The 20,858-nt window shown below is 44.7% G+C and overlaps 1 protein-coding gene across 2 annotated transcripts in view; it reads left to right on the plus strand.

Annotated features, from left to right (window-relative positions):
* The window catches only part of GFRA1 (GDNF family receptor alpha 1), a 195,458-nt gene that overhangs the window by 92,251 nt on the left and 82,349 nt on the right, over window positions 1-20,858 (plus strand). The gene's annotated exons all lie outside the window — the stretch shown is intronic.

Below are 20,858 nucleotides of genomic sequence, written 5' to 3' on the forward strand. Positions count from 1 at the left end.
AAATATAGATATATCTGAGTCTGAGAGGGCTTCTTGGTTACATGGTAAATTTATATAGATCAGAAACACACTGGAATCATATTTTAGCTCACAAGGACACAATCACTTTTTGTAAGTTTGCAAAGAAAATGAAAAGCAATTTTTCTGAGGAGCTTAATTCATCGAAAAGATCAGGGTTGGCAGAACGTGGCCACTGGCTTTTTTTCATCTGGAAAATACCTGTCCGGCCCAAATTATAAACAGACACATTACAGAAAGCTTGCTTAATGCAAAGTTTAGTTTTGTTTTTTTTAAAAAAAAATCAGATTCAGTGCCTGAATTTAGAATAGGGGAGCCTTTCTGAATCCATTGCGGGGTGACTTTCTATCGTGTGCCCTTCAGAGGGAACATGGAGACTTATTGGAGAGGCAGTTCTCTTCATCATATATGGGTTAAAATATAAAATGCTCCTTATGCCAGAGGTGCTGTGGTACAGGATGAACGACTGCACTAGGAAGATTAGGAAGGGACGTCTTCTCTTAGCTTATCACTGAGCTGACCCGATACTGGACACTCTGACCCTCAGTTTCTTCGTCTGTAAAATGTGAGCCATTACCATCCATCACGCCTCCATCAACACAACTTCAGAACTGTAATCCAGCAGGGACTGAAGACAGCACGAACTCGGCAACCAAGAAAAGCACCAGCCCCAGGGCGTCTGTCCCTGGAAACTGAGGCGAGCTCAGTGTCCAGGGCTGTGGGGTGCGGATGACATCAAATCAGCTGTATGAAAGTGCTTTTAAAGTGTGTAGATGTGAGAAACTGAGCCTGTAACAATTTCCAATTTAAAAAACTATTCATATTCAATATCATGCACATAGAGTATATTCCACAAATGCTCATTGTGTGAGTAAATGAATTTATATGTGGAAAGGTGCCACTCACAACCCACAAAGGATGTTTTCATATCGATTTTTTTGTCTTCAATCTCTGGTGTCTGCAACAGCTAACCAAGGGGCTCTTGGCTTCGGGAACGTACCCTTTCTTAAACCTGTCTCCTCACAGCTGCCAGGCCCACAAAGGATGTTTTCATATCGATTTTTTTTGTCTTCAATCTCTCGTGTCTGCAACAACTAACCAAGGGGCTCTTGGCTTCGGGAACATACCCTTTCTTAAACCTGTCTCCTCACAGCTGCCAGGGAGATGTTCTCAAGTGCAAATCTGAGCAAGCAGGTCAGCTCCAGGCAGCAAGAGGGAGCGGGTGGAGGCGGGTGTTGAAACCCTCAGGTGGCGACTTCCCAGCCCTGTCAGAATAAGGTCCCTGTGTTTTCTGATTCCTGCCAACTCTGCAGCCTTTCCTTATATACATGTTTCTTTCCAGGCCAGCTGGAAATACATGAATTTCCCCAAAGGGCCAGTCCCTCGGTGGCCTCCTGCCTTCACACCTGTTCTCCTTTCTGCCTGGCATGCCCTTTCTGAACCTGCTCTTCCTTCGAGAAGGGGCTCAAGGGCCATTTCCTGTTGAAAACCTTTGCATCCCCTCTTCCAGCTAAGTCTGGGCTTCCTCCTGGTCTGTTTGCCACTGATACCCTTACTATGTTGTACTGTAACTTTTGGTCTCCGTGTCTACCTTCCTTACTGGACTCCGGACATATTAAGAGTAGGCATCCTAGACCTTCATTTCTCCCCATACTACCTCATAGGCTCCCAGTAAACACTAGGATAGGTGGGTGGTAGGTGGGTGAATGGGCGGAGATATGTAAGTTCCCCTGTCTTACCTTTTAGCTTCTAGTGTGTCAGCTGTCAGGAGAGAACAGCATTGCGAAGGGATTAGGGTCTGCATATTCTACTCAGATTTGTGAGTGATCTCAGATTCTTTCTGCTTTTCTTCCAGCAAAACGTCAAAGGCTTTGTAAAGGCGGCAGAATCTGTCTCAGAGACTTTTAACCATCTTCTAAGGGGTTCTCAGGGCTGAGGGTAGACAAGGCTAAAGTCCTGAAGTATATCCTTAGGGAAAAGAAGGCATTGAGAATGGAGCTGTTGGGGGTCTGAGTGGAGACAGGAGAAGCGAAGGGGAGAAACTACCAAACTGGGGCATGAGGTGATTGCGTGTGGGCTAATCTCGCACTTCCCTTTGCTTTTTTCCACACTGATACTGGCAGAGCAACCCTTACTGAGGACTCCTATTTAACTGGGAGCAGAAGAGCATCAGTAGCAGAAACTTTCAGACCCTCAGAGTCGTGGGGGAGGGCCTGGGCAGCCGATGAATCCTTGGTCTGAGCAGCAGGAAGGTTCAACGAAATCCACCGTCAAGATATGAATGTGTCTCAGCATCTGCCAATTGTCACATCATGCCAGCTGTGTGTGTGCTGCTTCAGGAAGCCTAATAAATCTGGTGATTTAATTACACTAAATTACTTAATCAGAGAACTTTTTATGCTACAAATTATTACTTTAATAAACCAGAGAGAATAAAGAAAAGTTTCTTGAATATCTTTGCCAAATCAGTCTAAGCATCCATTTTCAATTTAATAACTAATAGCAGAGGAGATTGAAATAGATGTTATTACAGATTTTTACAAGGCAAAATATATTTAAGCGGGATCAGAAGGTTAATTAAAATTATAGTTGGGTCTTGTCGTTAACCAGTGCTCTTTTTCTTCTGTGTAGTTGCTCCAAGTTTAGCGTCTGTTTGATAAAAACGCTTAAAATGGAATCTTCATTTGGAAGAGAATTATCCTCGGTATTATTTCTGAGCCTGATCTCATGTACCTACGCCGGAAATAAATGCATAATTAACCCTTTTTCATGATAAATTAACATTCATTTTCCTAGAATTAGTAGGAAATAGCATAATACAGGACAGGGCTTGCCTTCATTGGAACAATCCCACGGGACCTCTAACACTCTTAAAGGATTATCGAAGCCTGTGATTCATTGTGTGTCTATGAGCAGGACAATAGGATGCGTTTCTGACTGCAGAGAGAGAGAGAGAGGTTTTCCTAATTGACAGCTTTTACAACTAAACATTAGCCTACAGATACTGTCAGGATGACTTTGGAACCCTGGCCAGGGCATGTTAGCAAAAGGAAGTGTCCTTTGAGTATTTAAAATTTAAAATGAATTCTTCCAGGACTTTGAGACATCAGGTTACAGCAGCCTTTGAAATCAGGGTCCCTGGAGAACAGATAAGCTTTCAGGAGGAGCTCTTTGTCTGGTGCCTTCTTGTCTAAACTCTTGGGGGTTTTCTTGCTTATCTGAGCCCCGTTTTATCAACTGATAGTTTTAAATTTACATAAACAGTATAGTTTGTTTCATTGGATTTATTAAGATAGGGCTGGAGAACAGAATTCTGAGCCTCCTTGATTCTTTGACTCGAATTCCTCAAGGCCTTGATGAACACGAATAAGTTGCCATCAAATATTTATCGAGCACCCAAAAGTCATGAGTTACAGAACCTGCATTTTAAATGTTTAAGGGCGGGGGGCAGGGGGAAGAGAGGGTAAAAGAGACTTCTACTGCAGCCGGCAACAGATAGGATATAGGCTTCCTTTGATTTGATCCAAAAGAGCTTAGAAGGTCAGGTGGAGCCACCATGTGTTGAGTAGCTACAATGTCCAGGTCGTATTCCAGGTATTTTATGTGAATCATCTCAACAGAAAACTTGAAAGTAAAGGGTGAGACAATTAGGAGCAGTATAACCCAGAGGGAGGATGAGGTTGAACTTTCCTTGGCCATGTCGCACACTTAGCGGATGCTAAAATATGGTTAAGGATTCTCTTCCAATTGTCTTCTCTTTTTTCAGTGGAATCCCTGTCAAGACCAGCTCAGTGTCACACTGTGGGTGTCCGGGTGTCTTTCCTGACCTTACAGTGAGCTCACTGAGGACCTCTGATTAGTGTGTGATTAGGATCAGCTTTATGGGAAGGAGCTTTTTATTTCACTTTTTAAAGTATAGGGACCTGGAGAGGCTTTGGACGGCAAAGAGTGAACCAAATCGGTCAAGTCAAAAAGAATCCTAATGCTCTCAGGTGCACTAGGTGGGTTTCTTAGTGGCCTGGGTTGGTTAGTCCTGGGTCCTGAGGTTGGAGGCAGGATTCCGTGGTAGCAAGGGCAACCAGCTGGATGCGAGGTGACCAAGGGAAGAAGGCATGGCCAGGGAATGGAGCCCCACAGCCTCAGAGCTGCCACTAATTTCCCAGGGGGCAATGTACACTTAACTGCCCCATCTGGAACCCCGTCTAAATAACACTTAGGGTTTTGTTTTCCAAGGGAAGTTAATTGAAGTGCTCTGAAGTACTAAGATTGTTTACATAACAGAGTCATTGTGTGTTTTATTTTTGAAAGAAAATCTGGTACGCATATAATCTGCATGCCGGATGAGGAGGCTTCAAGGAACAGTTGGATCAAATAAAAGTAATGATGAATAAAACAACTCCAGCAGCCGCCAATACACATGAAAGATTCATCACGAGCTCCAGTCTACCTGACAGCAGAGGGCAGGCTCTCTGGGGACCTGAAGAGAATTCCTTGCCCGGACCCCATAGGCTTGCCCTCTCCTACTGCTGGCCATGGTGGACCTGAGGGGGCCTGAGCATTTACTTCCACAGGCCAGCACTTCCACTTTAACTTCGGAGGCCTGATGAGCAGGTGGAGTGTGGCCAGAACCAAACGTGACACAAAAGCGGATGGATGTTCTGGGAAGGAAGTAGCTGCCCCATAAGGACATTGGGCCAGGGCTGTCCAGTGTGGGACCTGGGCTACAGAAACACTTGTGTTTTGACCCTATTGAAAACATCAGGAACCAGTTATTCCCTGCCTTGTCCTCCGTTCTGTCTTGAGGCCAATGTGAGGTAACATGGTGGAGGTTGCACTGGCACCCAGGGTCTGCCAGAGGGCAGTGGGGGTTTTTGCTTTGTCTGTTTAACTCACGGCCGGATTCCAAGTGCCCTCAATAAATTATTGATTTATAATCACACGTGCCTGTCTCACACCCACACATGAAATCAAAAGTTTTGGACCAATGACTCTTAATAAGAATTGAGAATTTCATGAATCAGGACTGAATTTTGCATCTGACCCAAAGGTTAACTCTCGTGGTTATTTCGTAGCACTGGTTATACTGGGGTTATGGATCTAAAACAGCCTTCCTCAAAGCATAGCCTGGTCACTTGGAATGCTTGATAAAAATTTAGATTCTTGGAATCCACACTAGACCCACTGCTTTTGATTATCTGCCGGTGGAGCTTGGGGTTCTACATTTTAAACTCAGGCTCTCTGGGTTGCTTCACAGTAAAGACCATGAGCTCTGGTCTTACAGGTTCCAAATGAGAGTCTAACAAAGAAAATGAGAAGGAAAAATATGACTTTGGTCACAAGTAATTTTGAAAATGAACTCATTCATCATTCAGCAGGCATTACATGTAAGGCATTGGGCCAAATGCGTGGAGATTTCAAGAGGATCGTGAGAGTCTCCACCCACAACAAGTATAGGATCTGGCCAGGGCGAAACGATGGGAGTAGAGATAACTGTGAAGTAGAAAGTCAGAGGGCTATGTCAGATAAAGTGTTCCAGTTGTTCAGGGGAGAGAAAGATGGAGGACAGCAAAAGGAAAGCCTGATGAAGCTGCACCTGTGATGAAGGGTAGATGTCAAAGAGTTGGTGATGGTGGGGAGGACAAGTTCGAGACTGAGGAACTTCTTAGCCAACATATTGATATGGAAAAGTCTTGAAGAGCAATGGGCAAATCAGGAAAACTTTGAGGGTCTGATGTTAGGAAAGCCCATGAAAGAAGCTGACAGTCTTCTGCTGTTTAAAGGTTAAAGAAAATAGGTCTGAGAAAACACTGTTGGATTTGAGATTTAGGTAATTGCTGAGGTCCTTCGAGAGAAGAAATTCCATGGCAGACTTTGGCTGAAATCAGAGTTTAAGGAACGGGAGGACCTGGTGGGTGAGAGAGGAGACTGAAGCGTGAGCTCCTCTTTTCCTGAGCCCAGGGCGTGACGTGGATAGTTGGGAGTTAGATGGCGATTTGAGGAGCTGAGGGAAGCTGCTTGTAGAAGAAGGAGATCGGAATGCATTTATGCATGGAAGAGGACTTGGTGGGAGAGATTTATTGAAGATGCAAGAGAGAAGTAAAGTCCTAGAGAACAATGTAGATCTGGAACTTTAGTGTAGTTGGTGGATTTAACTGGCCGTGAGGTCCTGTCTCTCAGTCTCTCTCTCTTCTCTCTCTCTCTCCCTCCCCCCCCTCTCTCTCATATGTGTGGTATGTGTATGGGTAAGAGAGAGAGAGAGAGAGGGAGGGAGAAAGAGAGTGCATACGAGCAGGAGACCAAGACCAGCCCTTAATTGGAAACCTCACTGGCACACAGTGAGTGCTAGAATTGTTTCGTGACCTGGGAGAGTAACAATAATCCACCAGATTTACCCTGGTTAGAAGTGATTTCAGAGACCAAGGGAAAAGCTGTTAATGGCCGTGGTTGGATAACTGATCTGAATTTCCAGTTGAGAGAACAGAAAGTACAATTTCATGAGAGCTACAGCCTGGCAGTGTTATTGAGTAAGAGTCTCTTGGGATATCCTCAGTGTTATAAGGAGAAAAATGGACCAAACAATTCCTTTTAAAGTAATTTCTTATTATCCGTGATCAGAAAAGGATTGTCGAGTGATAAAAACAAAATACAGTAACATAGAGTCTCCATACGTCTCCTATTTCGAGCATTCCTGGGATATTTTTGAGGAGTGGGATGTGTCGATGGCAGGCCAAGATATTAAGATAGAACCACTGAAGCAACTTAGACTCTGTTTTCTTCAAAACTCACCTAAGACTCAAAGATTACAGGACCAAAAGCTCTTAGAAGCTCAGTATTTCCAGAGAATACGATGTCTGAAGGGCGTTATAAAATTCGATAACACATTAAGAACCATCTGTCCCGTGCAGGGTCGAGTGAGAAAGCACCATATTGAAAAGTAATGCTGGGTACATGCTTAAAAAGAACAACAAAGAAACTTACAAAATTTTCATTTCAATGGTTTCACGAGTGAGGATCAAAATGCCTACAGTACTTCGAAATGACATTTTCCGACAGTGGTCATCGGGAAGAAAACCAGGGCCAGGTGTAGAGGGACACAGGTGCTGGTTGGCCTTGAACTCAGCTAACGGCAACACTGGATTGCTGCTGTGTGAAAGTGAAGTAAAGATCTTATTATTCAAGTGCAAATCGTGTCTGACTTTAATAGTATGAATTCTGTCAAGTAGTCCCTGGAATAAATTTGCACACAGTTTAACTTAACATGAGTACATTAAATAGGATTTGGCATTAAAAGACCCAACACCGAATGGGAATCTGAAAATAAATGCCCACATTCTCCCCAGAAGATCATTCACCCTGAGGCCTTGGGCATTAATTTAACTGAATGAGGAAGCCACTGGGGCAGCTGTCGGGAGCTTATTTGATTTGTGAATAAACAATGCCTTCATTTTAAATGCTATTCACTCTTACCTAAACCAAAGCAAGACCGAGACCACAAAAGAGACTAATTGGTTACATAAAAAGTACTGAAAAACAAAACACTTTGAGATTTATTTATTTTTTTTGGTCAGTGTTAGTTTTTTATTTAAAGGAAAATGCAGAATTTGAGAAGCATCGCTACTTTTTAAGCACAATGAATGGTACTGAGCCCCAGGTTGTGTTTTGCTGTTAATTGATACAGAGCAGTCAGACTTCCAGTAATGAGTAGTGGGGGTATGACAGGCCATCCAGAAGTGTCTAATCTTCGGGGCTGTCAGCTAGAATTAGCCAGCTTTCTGTCTGTGGCATACAGGACTCGTGTGACCAGGGGAAGGGCCGAGAAGAGTGGCTGTCCTTTGTTGATCCCTTCGGTGGAAGCGAGGCCAGGCGCTCATGACCTTGACTTCTTTAGGAGTAGGAATGGCGTGTCCGAAAAGAAGTGCCAAGGGGTTCATTGGGTGCATTTATGGAGCACCTACAGCAAGGTCTGATGGCATTCAATGTCTAACGGGAATGGCGTGTCTGAAAAGAAGTGCCAAAGGGTTCATTGGGTGGATTTATGGACCTACAGCAAGGTCTGATGGCATTCAATGTCTAACATCTTCCTGGTGCTGGAGAAATGAGTCAAACTTGAGGATGCAGACCCGTGAGGACTCACTTGAGTTAGAATCCCCGAATGAGTAGGGAAATGTGAAGGAAGTCCGTGGCCGAGGTTTGAGCAGAGAGGGAGATTCTGGCTCATCTGGGTCCACGTGCATTCCAGTCTGAAAGGGGAAGGTGCAAGAACCAGGGCACCCAGGTGGGGGCCACATCCTTTGGGGTCTGTGGACCTGCCTCAGGCCATCTGATGCTGGGAGACCAAGGCAGCACAGCCTGGAAAGCTGGGAGCCTCCTGGGAAAGGCGAAGGCCTGTTGTATTTTTTCATGAATTCGCATGAATTTCAAGATGCAGCTTGGAGTTTGTACTTAGCGACTGACAACCCCAGATGAAACGGGCCTGGAAGGCACCATAGGAATTGGAAATCTGGGTCTGTGACATTGGAAATCTGGGTCTGTGGACAGATTATTTCCTGACTACGTCTTCAGTGTGTTGAGAACAAATAGTCTTGTCTGCGGTGTGGGCTGTGCTTTGGACTCTGGTATCTTTCAAGCCCAGTGCCTGGCCTGGGGGTGCTTCGAGAACACTAGACCCAAGTGAGGGCAGTCGCAATGAACAGAAAGGAGGAATAAAATGTTAGTCCTTTTCTTTCCCAAATCACATGTGTTAATGCCCCATGGGGTTATGCCCTACTCATAGAATTTTATGGCATTTTCTTTTCTAAAGAGCCAACAAATAACTTGAGGTGGTTAGTGACCTTCTTTATGTTTGGGTTCCTCTTATGGGTCATTACATTGATTTTTCATGAGTTCGCATGAATTTCAAGATGCAGCTTGGAGTTTGTACTTAGCGACTGACAACCCCAGATGAAACGGGCCTGGAAGGCACCATAGGAATTGGAAATCTGGGTCTGTGACATTGGAAATCTGGGTCTGTGGACAGATTATTTCCTGACTACGTCTTCAGTGTGTTGAGAACAAATAGTCTTGTCTGCGGTGTGGGCTGTGCTTTGGACTCTGGTATCTTTCAAGCCCAGTGCCTGGCCTGGGGGTGCTTCGAGAACACTAGACCCAAGTGAGGGCAGTCGCAATGAACAGAAAGGAGGAATAAAATGTTAGTCCTTTTCTTTCCCAAATCACATGTGTTAATGCCCCATGGGGTTATGCCCTACTCATAGAATTTTATGGCATTTTCTTTTCTAAAGAGCCAACAAATAACTTGAGGTGGTTAGTGACCTTCTTTATGTTTGGGTTCCTCTTATGGGTCATTACATTGATTTTCATCATCCAGGCCTAGGGGGATTAAGAGCAGGGCACTTAGCCCTTCCCACACTCTGGACCAGCAGCAGCATGTGACATCAGAGTGGTCTGCAGCCCCGTGTCCATTACAAGGAGGAGGTGACTGTCTTCCCAGCCTGCTCCTCATGCAGGTAAAGTCGCCTCTTCTAAGACAGAAGCTCCAGATCTGAAATCCGTCTTTGTGACTCTAGTCACACTGCCTGTCCACCGAAGGCATGCACAGCTCTTGCAAAGAAATCTTTTCTGAGTCAATCTTTTTCTAAACAATTGAGATATAATTTACATACCATAAACTTTACCCTTTAAAGTGCTTTTTAGTATATTTACAAGGTCGTACAACCATCATGATATAGAGACCTTTGAACAATGAAAGAGTTGCCTTGTTAGAAATCTATTTTGATGGTTGAAAGTTTTCAACATGGGATATTTGCATCTGCACGTGTATGTGCATGCGTTCTCCAGAGCCTCTGCAGATAAAATCCTTTGGAATGGACTGCGAGGCCTGGAGCCAGCCAAGCTGGGAAGGTCTGGCTCAGGAAGCCATCGGGCTGCGTTAGCCCTTCAACCTCCTCCTGACAGTGACCAATGCAGAGCTCAGGCCAGAGGAGAAACACCGCCCTGAGCTCTGAGACCAGAGTTAGTGCCGCTCTCGCAGGAGCTCTGAGCCTGCCTGTCTCAGCCTAGACCCCCATCCCTCAGCTCTGGCTTGACCTCCTGCTCAGATCCGCGACGTGGGCCAGACCAGGCCTGGCTGCATAGACTCGGCCCAGCTACCGCGGGTTATCCTAGTTTTGCTGTATCTTTAGATTCTGGGAGAGCTGATAACACATGATGTGGTCAGAACTTGGGACAGTCTCAGAAAACAAAGTTAGGATGGATAATCCTGCTTAGAAACCTGGAGCTTGAGAAAGAAGCGGTAAATAGGAAATAACATGGAAGACCAGCCCCTTCTCAGCTGGGTGTTATCATCTGAGGTTGTGGCGGAAAGTAATTCTAAGTTTATTAACTGGCCCTAAATGCTGCTGCTCGTTTAAACAGGGAAAACTGACCTATTTGCAGATCGGCCTACATTTTTTTTTTTTTTCACACAATAGTAGTAAAATTGTACCTAGGATGTGTATTTTCAGGGCGTAGTTATAATCAGTTTCCTTTTTGACATTAGAAGTTTCCAGGCTCTATGACAGAAATGCCGCTGTTTCCAAATTAGTTCTGGCAGAACATGGAAGGATTCATCACAGTGAGAATCTGCGTGTTTGAGAGTTGGAGTCTGAGGGTCTTGGATTCTGAACTAGCTGGAAAAACAGCGCATCGGCTGGGAGAAGGGACCTTCTGGGGGCCACACTGAGGAAAACCTTGAGTTTCAGAAGACCATGAAAAGTGTGTTTCTTCATTGACACCGTCCCAGACTGTGCTTAAAGATGCATATCCCCCCCTCCCCATGCATCTGGTGGGTCTCATGGATGAAGCACGGGGCTCCGGGGCACACCTCTCGTCTCCCAGTTGGCATTACAGCTCTTACACCCACGTTCTGCCCAGGCCCACCCTCCTGATCACATCCTGTCGCTCTGGCTACCTGTCCATCTTGCCCAGAATTCTCCTAAGAAGGAGAGAAGAGTCCTGGGTATGTCCCACACCTGCATGGATTTTCTATGAGGAGATGAGCAATAAATTAAGATCCTGCAACCAAAGAATTAATAATTCATTGTTGTTATTGACAGGTGTCCTCCTTTCTAAGTACTTCAGAAACCCGTGCTGACTTGCGTAGAATTGAATGAAGCCTGTGAGTGGATGTTCAGATCTATTCATGGCCGTGTGCCTGGTGGTCCCCGCCACTTGGGGGTTGTCTAAATGCATGATTTGTTAAAGGCAATACATCCTTTTGTGAAACTTATATTGCCCATTAATTGGTCATTGATCTCCAGCCCATTTAGGACAGATATTCTTACAGATAATTGTATGCCTTTGTCATGTTGTATAACATTGGATCTTAGTTTATTGCTTGTGGATTATGGTTTCATCCCAGGCACTTGAATGATGTCTAATGATTTCTAACTGACATCCATCTAGCAAATATTCCTGGAGCATCTACTGAGTGAGATGAAACACCAGGCATGGGATACACAGAGAGAGAAAAGCGATGTTTGCTGCCTTCCAGGCATTTTCTGACTGGTTACGGAAATAAGACACATCCAAATAACTATTATGGAAAAGGGCTAAGCTCCCTTTTTCTATAGTGTTGGCAGTAATGTCAGTGGTTACAACAGTTAGGGAGAGTAATTTGACAATATCTTTTAAAATTAAAAATATTCTTCCCTTCATCTCTGTTGTCCTCTTTCTAGGAACTTAGCATACGAGCATTGGCATAAAAGACGTAAATTCCGGAATGCGTGCTACAGTGTTATTTGTAACAACAGATAAAAATCAAAAGTAGAATGAAATTGACTGCATGGATGAGGCAGTTCCGTGTGTACCTGATATACTGGTTAGTGAGAAAAAAAGTAAATTTCCCATAATTCAGTTTAGTTACAGGGAAAAAAAAAATCTGTATTTTTGAAATCTTTCTGGTTCAGTTATAGATGGGAGGTGAGAATAATTAATTCCTAACATGTGATTTGTAAGTTCCAGAATTCTAGGTCTTCACTTTTTGTTTTCTGAGTTGACCTATAGCAGCTCGGATGGGTGGGAGGTGGAGTAGAAGATGTGCTGTCCCTTCGCCCTCTGGGTGTGGTCCCCTGGGCCCTCAGGGGGCACCTGGTGGTCAGCAGAGCAGGTCTTCTGTCCCAGGCTCCCCTAAAGCTGCTTATTTCACTTCGCTCGCCCACGGAGGGCATGAACCAGGAGAAAGCCGGGCCGCGTGTAGCACCAGTGCAGATTTCTCGCTTCTGGTCAGCCCTTGACATCCACGGCCAGACCCGGCGCCGTGGGCACATAGAGCTTTAGACCCTGAAAGGAGCACCTTCCTGTGGCACGAAGCTCTGCACGTCCCCTGTTGCGTTACCCGTTCTATGAACTAAGGTGGGAAACACAGTGTCAGCTGCTTGAGGGTCTACAACACGGTACTGCATAAAGACTCTGACAAGTTCTGCAAGGATGAAATATGCTCGGGTGAGAGGGACTGGGTAAGGGAGGTGGGAGATGGGGACAAGTGGAGGAAATGAGAGAAAAAGAGACATGCTCAGCTTCTTTTAAATCAGGATGGCTCATGTTTATTTGCCCGAGGAAACCTTCGTGCTAGCCCTTCATCCATTTCTAAGGAACACTCTTGGGAAGGGATGTGTTCCAAGGTCCATGGGACTGGGGTGAGCTGGCCCAGAGCCCGGTTCCTGGTTACTCTTCCCTCTGCAGAGAAGCCGGTTCAGAAGGTAACTGGAGACTCTGATTTTAGTCACGATAGAGTCCTCTATTTTGGACTATACTTACTGATCTGAGTCCGAAGCTTCATTGTCCATTGTTGAATACAGTCAGAATACATGTTGGGATTTGTTTTTAACGAAGTTGTATCATACCTCCGTGTCTCAGGGTATGACAATGTGTTGTTTTCTTCAAGTGCAAAGTTCTGCTACAGAGAATGGGCAGCCCTTGTGTTTGCTGGTGTCGAGGGGTCCAGTGTGTGTATGTGTGGTTGGGAGAACCATGTGCACCATTCACGGGGCCAAGACAATGCCTCAGCAGGAGGCCTTTGGCATGGCTTTGGAGCTTGGGGCTCCCCGTACCCCTGTGAGCTTGCCCCTGGGCACCCACTGCCCATGCACCAAGGGTAGACCCTAGGCCCTGGTTTTCTTCAGAAGACCTCATTGTTTTATTCTCTCTTAGTGCCCCTTGGGGGCCAGGGGAGCAGCTCTCTCCCCTTTCTTGTTTTTGGTGGCCCTCAATGTCCTGCCACGCATAGGTAGATGCTGCTGTCCTCATGCTGGCCCCATCCACTCAGCACTGCTTGCTGGAATAATGTCCTCCCTTCCAGTGGACTGGCCTCACTCCAAGGCCTTAAGCCCCCTTGACCTTCACTGCATTGGAGGCCTGAAGTTCAATTCCAACTTGCGTGGAGCAACCTCTTTGGGCCTGCAGGGTGTTCTCATGAATAAAATGGAGAGAAAAATGACCTTTTTTGCCCACCTCCCAAGGCTTTTGTCTGAATCATTCATTCACTCAACATATATCATTGGAGGCTAATACTGTGCCCATCCTGGGTCCCAGACTTTGAGGAGCTTACAGTCCAGCTCCTTGGCCTCGTCGTTTCTAAATTCACTTGGTGATCACTGTCACAGGGGAAAAGTCTTCAGTCACGGAGGAACCCTCACTAGATTCTTTCTGGGCGGCACTGTATCCAGGAGTAATACCGCCTTCCAGCCCAGGGCTGCTTACTCTTTGCAGAGTTCATCCCACCGCCTCCGCCCGTGGGGCAGTGGAGGGACAGATCTGAGAGGGGTTCTGCATCAACACAACTCGGGGATAAAGCTGATGAAGTGGGAATGACAAGTCACACCACTGGGACTAGTCAGTGGGAGTAACCCAGAGATCAGGGACCTTCCTGTAACGGAGCTTCCAGACTCGCCACGCCCACCAAGTAAGGAATGGAAGGCTTCTGTCTCTTCAGATCGCCAGGTTTGTGCAAAGCCAGGGAGCATCAGAGCAGATCAGAAGCACCCCTCATCGCCACCCCTGGGGTTCGAGACAAGAAGCTGGACCTGGTAGTCCATTCATTCATTCCCCGATCAGGCTGTTGTCTGTTGTATGTGGTGCTGGTAATATAAAGTTTACTGAGGTGGTTCTGTAGGAAAGAATTCCCAATTTAGCAGGATAGACACACTGAACAGATACTGTGGCAAGTGTCCTTGGTGTTGTGAGGGTGTGGCAGGGCAGGGAGGAGGAGGAGCCTCATTGGAAGAGAAGGCTTTTTCTTTAAGGACAAGTAGGACATTACCAGGAGGGCGAGGGGGTGCTCAAGGCACTGAGACAGCATATTCAGAAGAATGGAGGCTGGGACCAGCAGAACTGGGAGAGCAATGAGTAAGATGGCGCCCTCCGTTGCCAACAGTCACCAGAGCATGGTGTGCTGGGTATACTCTAGGCGGCTAGTTCAGAAGTGTAAGAAATTGCATGTCTGCCTCTTCTAGCCATTTGACGACCAAATTTTGCAGCTTTTGAGTACTGGACCCTCAGGAGAAGTCTCTAAGACCCTACTTTGGAGCACGTATAGAGAGCAGTTTGCACTCAGGTCAGCCAGCAGCATTTCTCCAATAAACCGCTTCCAAATGTTTTACTTCCAGATTTTGCTGCCCATTCGCAAGTGATTCTCAGAGAGAGATGCTGGGATTAACCTTTCTTTAAAATGTGTCATGTTTGAAAGCACCTTTTCACTGAGTTTACCTCATTCATTCTACCTGGGGGAGCAACGCAGGTTGCAGTTGAGTCCATTGTCCCCTAATGATTTGAAGACAGTTCTGCTTCTGAACCTGCACCGTTGTTATTCAGCGGTGGAGAGTAGCTGGTTATAATTAGTCGGCATTGGCAATATTAATTATAAATGAGGGCACACCATGCAACACGGTAGAGGAGGAGATAATGAACCCTAACCCCTAGCTTGGTAACACGATGGTACAACTGAAATTAAAGAACAAAAGGAAACGGTATAAAGCTCGTAGTGAAATATCATCTCTAATTGGGTTTTCCTTTCACAATAGCACAGATTAAATGCAGAGTATCAACTTAACCTTTCCATTTGCCGCCTTTATCAGCCACACACAGATGGTTAACGTGATTTATATTTTTGTTCTTATTGTAGTTCTTAGCTGTTTAATTGGAATCGGATTATCAAACTGTTTTGTAAACAACCTGGATTTGAGGTGTTTGGTTTATCACCGAATAAAATAAATAAAGAATAGGCAGACATGGAATACATGTTCGATTGAACCAGGAAAGCACCGCATGGCAAATGTAGAAGGGCCAGGACAGAGTTTTGAAACAATTTTATTTGTTTTCCCACATTCAGGCCTCCACACAATTCTTTGCACGTGAAAGGTTTGTAAAAATCATGCAAATATTGTTTGTCCTCTGAACGAAACATGCAAAATAAAATTCTGGGGAAATTCTTCAGAAAACTGAGGAAAATCATTTGAACCCATAACTTAATTTGAAATTACTCCTAATGACCCGTAATTTCCTCCTCTTGAAATGGTCCCATTACATTAATCAGATTGATGTAGTGGTGATAGATTATTCTCATTAAAAGGAATATTCTTTTGTTGTCCTTGTGGGTCTGCCATCTAGAATCTCGAACCAGGAGTAGTTCAGAAAGCTATGGTTCCATTCCCTGTTTTGCGTGGCACGCTTTGTCTGGCTTGATGTGGGGTCTGCTATGTCGGTCGCTCCCGTCCATGGCTAAGGAGATCCATTTGCGAATGGAAACAGTCTCATTCGTTACTTGCTTCAGGTGAAACTGATTTGCCTGGGCCATGGAGGCCCGCGTAGGTTGGTGGTGGTCTTTGTTTTCTAGCATTTTCATTCAGTGGGCAGGCTGGAGAGCCTGTTCCGTTGGAGGGCTTCTCCCTTTCCAGTCAGCCAGATTCATCAACCAGAGCTGGTCTTTACAGCCATCTATTTTTTACCAAGTCCATAAACCTCGATGGCTTTGGCACTGCCTGTCGTTCCAGCATGCATCGGGCATGATGATTTGGTGGCACAGGGCCGTTTACACGCCGACAGCCAAACCTTCAATTTTTCATGAGGTGCTGGAGGAATAATTGTGCTTTCCCGCATTTTCCTCAGCGCTTCGCTTTTAGAGCTTTGCCTTTGCTAACCGTATTTTGTCGAATCTGACTGTGCTTGAAGGATAAAAGTTGCTCAGGAAATCAGGGATGCTGGAGGAGAAATAGAAAATCATTTTATAACTTTGTATTCCATTAATGTGTTATCCATTTCTGATCTCTGGAAGAAGAGCCTTTGTTTTCATCGGGGACTTCTCTAGGTGTTTGAAGAATTGAAGCAAATCACTCTCATTTTGGGGCTGCCCAGTAGCACCCCGTGAGCGAAAGGCAGTTGACAGGTGGCCTCTGTTGCTTGCCTCTTCAGAGGGTGGAAGATTCAGAGGGACACTGTGTCACCATGTTGGGTTCTTAAAAAGATACAGGAACACAGGAACCTGAATATAATTCATTTCGCTCTGCCAGTCACCAGCTTTGTGATCTTGGGCAAGTTACTTCACATGCTTTAAATCTATTTCCGTATTTTTAATATGAGAATAATAATGCATATCTCATAGGATTGCTGTGAGGATGAAATGACATAATGTTCTTGTCAGGTGTTCTGAGAAGCTATTAACAATAGTATTACTTTACAATGGGGCTGAAAATGGCGAGTGTTTTGAGCTTTACTGTATCTGGTGTATAAATATCCACTCTAGAAGACAGGTTAGGTCCTGGGCACTTAATTCCATTACTCAGGCTGAGTCCCTTTTCTGAAGAACTGGCAGCTATTTTGAATAGAGTTTCCCCTGTTAGTCTCTACTTAATAGTCTCTGTAGATTTAACAGTCTCTATTGATCATCAGCAGAAGCCAAGCGGGAGAGGCTCAGGGGCTTTAAAGCTAGAGGACCACTTGGGTGAGACCTGGTCTTATGCATGGGCAGATCCCCTTCTCCTTTCTACACTAACCTAGTACCTGGTATATTGTAGGTGCTCAATAAGTGCTTATGACGAAGATGTTAGGAGTCACTTTTTATCGAAGAGTTAACTTTTTAAGAGTTAACTTTTTATCGAAGTTAACAGACTAGTGAACAAACCATAACTATACAGCTAGATGCAGTTTTACAAAGTGAACACAGCCATGTAAGCACCTCCGATGGAGAAATAGGGCATTGGCAGGATGCAGAAGCCCCTTCTTCACCCCTCCTGGTCACAGGTCACAGCCCCCGACCTCGAGATAGCCACCATTCTGCCTCCCGGCAGCCTAGAGTAGGTTTGCCCTTTTGAACATTACCTAAATGGAATGATATCATATGTAATTTTTGAGACTGGTTCTTCTTTGGCTCATCATTATATTGTTCATGAGATCCATCCATGTTGTTAATTTAGAGACAGTATGTTCACTTTCACGGCGGTATAGTAGTCTATCATATGAATACATCACAATTTATCTGTTCTATGGTTGTCAGACATTTGGTCATTTCTAGTTTGGGGCTATGAATAATGAAATGCTGCAGTGTAAATTCTCATATCTGTCTCTTGGTATACATTTCTGTTGAGTAAAATTGCTGTGTCCTAAGAATACTGACATTCTGCTTTTGTACTACCAGTTTATTTTTCCAAAGTAGTTGTATGAGTTGATACTCCCATGAGCTGACTCTAAGAGCTCCATAGTCTTACTCAAGTTTGTTTCAATTTTTTTCCCTTCATTTTAGCCATCTTGGTGGTCTTATATTAGGATCTCATATGGTTTTACTTTGCATTTCCCTGACGACTAATGACATTAAGCATCTTTCCGAGTGTTTTTGTTTGTTCGTTTGTTTTTTGACACTTGAATGTTCTCTTTTGTGACTTGCATGTTTGAGTGCTTTGCCCCTTTTTCTACTAGGTCATCTGTCTTTTTTTTGTGATTGTTTTGTAGAGTTCTTATAAAATCCAGATACAAATCCTTTGTCAGATGAATAAATGTATTGCAAATATCTCCTCCCACATGGTTAGTTTACATTTCACTTCTTAAAAGGCATCATTTGATCAACAAAAATTTGTTTATTTATTGCAGTCCAACTTATCAGTTTTCTGTTACGGTATATACTCTTTGTGTTTTAAAAAATCTTTGCTTATCCTAGGTCATTAATGTAGTTTCCTATCTTGTAGAAGCTTTATTATTTACTTTCAGTTAGTAGAGTCGCTACTTTTCAATGAGCTCTCAAATAAATGGAAAGCTATCCAAAATGAGGTTTCAAAAGACTGTGAAGACAGGGTCAACAAGGGGATTACTAAACAAAGGATAAAGCCTTTCCCAGAACCCCCATGTCCTAAGGTGATGGATATTTAATTTCCAAAGCAACAGGTAACACCTAACGTGGCAGGAAATGTAGCATTGTTTAGGTGGGATATATTTGACAAAGCCCTCTTGCTCTGTGAAGGGTCTGACCCTGACCAGGTAGCAATAAGACATTGCTTACTTTTCACAAGTCCCCTAGTCCTTACCCGCCCTGACCTGCTCCTTCTCTAGGAGATCCAGGAAGATATATAAAGGGACGGGGCGTGATGAAAAGGTAGCCCTGGGGGTTCTGGGAAAGGCTTTATCCTTTGTTTAGTCCTCCCCTTGTTGACCCTGTCTCCACAGTCTTTTGAAAACCTTTGAGTCCAACATGTAAACCTGCTCTCCTGGCTCAGGAACTTCATAGATTGCTGGTTTGGTAACATTAAACAAATCACTTAACTGTCCTGAGTCTGTTTTCTTGATCTTTAAAATTGGGGCAATAAAGAGGACCATTCAGTATTTATTTGTTGGATGGATAGATAGATAGTTGGATAAATGGAGATGGACAGATGGATGGTTGATTACCTGTGCTGACTATTAAATAAGACCAGGTTCATAAAGTACTCAGTCCAGCATTGATACCTGGTTCAGTGCTCACTAAAAGGACTTGTCTTCTGTTCTCTTCCTAACAAATAGTAATTACTTGCTGAATAATAAATTGTCATCACCTTAGCAAATCTAGTACAGCAGATATTAAAATAAGTCTAAATTATGTTAAGAAGTCCACAGTGCAGCTTTGCCTGACAGTCATGGTAGCAAATGTGTGATTTTTGAAACATCACCAAAAGAAATAAATACCTAAAAGACACTGTCTTGAAAATATTTAAATTAGAGTATACCTGACTGCAGCTGAGTGGGTGAATATGCTGTTAGAAATGTGCTTTTTGGTGAACATTTTTAAATGATGGTTGTGAAGACGATGCTGTGTGATTAAACAGTGTGGGGTATTGGATTATTCCAAGTCTCCCAACTGGTACTGTGGCTTCCTCTTCGGTCCGCCTTACACCACCGTGCCCATCCATTCTCCACCCAGCAAACATGAATTGGATCTGCCCAGAACCTTTCAATGATTTCCCATTGCCCTTAGAATAATGTCCAAAATTTTTCCCACACTTATGAATCTGGGCATACCTGATTCTCGCCAGCTTTTCTGACCTCGTTTCCTACCATTCCTTCCTCCCACATCACACTCTGCACACAAAGTCTTCTTTCTGGTGTCTCCAAATCACCGGGCTTTTCCCTGTCCCGAAGCTTGACTCAACCCTCACTTTCTGGGAGAGCTCTTCTCTGACTCTCTCCTTAAAATTGGGTGGTAGAGGCGACTACTCACCTTACAGTCTTAGTCCCTCCGTAATACACACCTTGCTTATTTATTTGTTTGTTTGCTTCTCTTTCCCACTGGAATCTAAACTGTGGTTCAGTTCTGGAACACAGTAGATGCTCAGTAACCGATTAAATAAATGAATGACCATTTGTTAGCCACCTCTTTCCACCCACCAGTCTGCCAGGTCTTCATTGTTTGTATACCTTCCTGCGTCCTGCTCTCACTTACCAACAGGCCTGCTGTCAGCCCCCTTCAGTGTCATTCACATATCCCGGGGGGGTGGGGCGGGTCGTCCCCCTTTCATCTGGCCTCTCACCTCCTGAGCAGAGTCATTGTTTCTATTCAAGTCTCTCCTTCAATCCCATTTTATCCAGTAACAAAAGTTACTGCTGTAATTCCATATGAACGAATGGTCATCGGCTGCCTCCCCACTAAGAGAAGAGTCAGTGGCTGTGACACAGTAGGTGCCCCCCGCATGTCTGGCCTCATAGCCGGTGTGGGTGTTCCTAGAAAGAGGAACGTCACTGGTCCAGCAACACGAACTACGAAGCTCCCCTTGGGAGCGTTTCCCGGTCAGTGGTCTCTGGGTTGGGAATAACAGAAATCAACTCAACTCGCTTCATTCACAGAGGGAAATAAGAACCCAGGCATGTCTTATGGAAACCTAGGACCAAAAAGCATATACAGGGCTCGTAAGGGACCTCACCTTGATATCCGTTCTCACTGTATGCAGTCACCAGAGAGTTTCGACACCAGATTTCTGGGAGATGGTGTTTGATTGGTCCATGTGGTGACCTCCGGTTCAGTGGCTGGGGCGGGGGACTCTTTGAATATGAAAATAATTCTTAGGGAGTAGTGAACTGTGCAGATACTTGGGGAGGGGGCTACTGTGGAACCCTCCAGAGGCACTGCCATGTCCCCTGCCTAGGAGATCACATATGGGGCAGGAGCATCGGCAGGAAAGCCTGGCCAGCCCCGATTGGGGAAGCTTCCTGAAGGAAATGCAGTATGGCCACAGTTTTTCTTTAATGATGAGTGTGGAGTAGTTAAGATGGTTAGAGGAAGCTTGTTCGCCAGGATGGAAGGAGGAGATGCCATGTACACTCTGCATGCCACCACTGAGCTGGCTTGGGATGTG

Source organism: Pteropus alecto, unplaced genomic scaffold (assembly GCF_000325575.1).
Source record: "Pteropus alecto unplaced genomic scaffold, ASM32557v1 scaffold177, whole genome shotgun sequence".
In the NCBI taxonomy this organism is placed as follows: domain Eukaryota; kingdom Metazoa; phylum Chordata; class Mammalia; order Chiroptera; family Pteropodidae; genus Pteropus; species Pteropus alecto.